The sequence below is a fragment of the Silene latifolia genome, chromosome 10 (assembly GCF_048544455.1).
Source record: "Silene latifolia isolate original U9 population chromosome 10, ASM4854445v1, whole genome shotgun sequence".
Classification (NCBI taxonomy): Eukaryota; Viridiplantae; Streptophyta; class Magnoliopsida; order Caryophyllales; family Caryophyllaceae; genus Silene; species Silene latifolia.
Window position 1 is genome coordinate 111,507,135 of NC_133535.1, and position 1,942 is coordinate 111,509,076.

Genomic DNA, 1,942 nt, shown 5'->3' on the forward strand with positions numbered 1-1,942 from the left:
TGATAGGAATGTTGGAATCCTCCTCCATGTCAACAATGACAAAGTCTACCGGTATGAAAAATTTGCCAATTCTCACGGGCACATCCTCCCATACCCCTAAAGGTGTCTTTGTTGATCGATCCGCCATTTGAAGCGTAATGTTGGTGCACTTGAGTTCTCTTATTCCTTGCCTTTTGCATACCGAGTATGGCATGACACTTACACTTGCTCCAAGGTCACATAATGCTTTGTTGATTGTAGTGTCACCAATGGTGCATGGAATAGAGAAACTTCCCGGATCTTTGAGTTTTGGAGGGGAACTTCCTTAAAGAATAGCACTACTCACTTTAGTGAATGCAATAGTCTCTAGCTTCCGGATGGATTTCTTCTTGGTAAGAATGTCTTTCATGTACTTTGGATAAGCCGTAACATGATTAATCAATTCCGTGAGTGGGATTGAGACTTCTAAGTTCTTCACAATCTCCATGAACTTTCCAAGTTGTTCATCAAACTTAGGCTTAGCTTGACGACTTGGGAATGGAAGTACAATCACAATATGCTCTTTTTCCTTAGCCTTCTCATCATTCTTCTTCTTTGAAACTTCTTGGATGGTGGGTTCTTCTTCCTTAGAGTTCTCCACAACTCTTTGCTTATCACTAGCATCCACAATATCTTCATCAATTGGCTTCTTCGGCCCTTCATACCTTGTACCACTCCTCAAATGGATGGCACTCACCGACTCTTGTCTTGGGGGATTAATTTGAGGTGGTAATTGCCCCTTTTGTCTTTCAGAGCTAGAAGATGCTAATTGAGTCATTTGGGTTTCTATAATTTTGGTGTGGGCTAGTATGTTGTTGATGGTGATGTCTTTGGCTTGGCTATCTTTTTGCATTTGGGTGAAAAATTCATGTTGGTTCTTTTGCAATTGGAGGACCGCTTTTTGAACATTAAAGCCTTGGTCATTGGATTGATTGTATGAAGGTTGGTTTTGATAACCTTGGCTTTGGTTGTAAAAGGGTCTTTGAGCTTGATTTCTTATTAGAGGTGGGGTGTATGTTGGTTTAGGGTTTTGAATATTTTGGCTTTTGTATGAGAGGTTGGGATGGAATTTGGTATTCTCATTGTAATAGTTAGAATAAGGGGTGCCACTCTTGTATGCTTGGAAAGCATTCACTTGTTCCCCTACATTCACTTTGGGGTCATGTCCCAAAGTTCCATAACTCTCACATACTCCACTTGGAATTGAGGATGATGCCACCATAGCATTAACATGTTGTTTGGGTGATTTGGAAGCTTCATCAAGCTTGGCCATGGCCTTCTCAAACTTTAAATTGATGGTGTCAATATGAGCACTTAGTTGAGCACCCAATTGAGTGATGGAATCTACTTCATGCTTTCCTCCTCTAGTAGCCTTTCGAGGCCTACTATATTGTGAATTATGAACCGCCATTTCTTCAATTTTGGCCCATGTTTGATTGTCATCAACTTCGGTAAACATACCATTGGATCCCATGTTGAGGATGTTGCGGGAGTCTTCATATAGACCGTTCCAAAATTGTTGCACAAGGAACCACTCGCTAAGTCCATGGTGTGGACAAGAACGACAAGTGTCCTTAAATCTCTCCCATGCTTCATACAATGATTCCTCATCCCTTTGTTTGAACCCGGTGATTTGGGCTCTCAACATGTTAGTCTTCTCCGGGGGATAAAATTTCTTGTAAAAAGCAAGTGCTAACTTCTTCCATGAATCAATACGAAGGGTAGTCTTGTCTAGACTCTTCAACCATTGCTTTGCGGTACCAATCAAAGAAAAAGGAAATAAGACCCATCGGATTTGGTCTTGAGTAACTCCGGTTTGAGAAATTGCATCACAATAGTCACAAAAAGTCTCCATATGTGAGTGGGGGTCTTCACTAGGCATCCCTCCAAATTGACTTCTCTCAACAAGTTGTATGAATGCGGA

The 1,942-nt window shown here is 41.2% G+C and overlaps 1 non-coding gene across 1 annotated transcript; it reads left to right on the plus strand.

The window, feature by feature from the left end:
* Positions 1-1,559: 1,559 nt before the first annotated feature.
* Positions 1,560-1,666, plus strand: LOC141609656 (small nucleolar RNA R71). The gene has a single exon (XR_012527577.1). It is a non-coding gene; the product is annotated as a small nucleolar RNA R71 (small nucleolar RNA).
* The last annotated feature ends 276 nt before the right edge of the window (positions 1,667-1,942 follow it).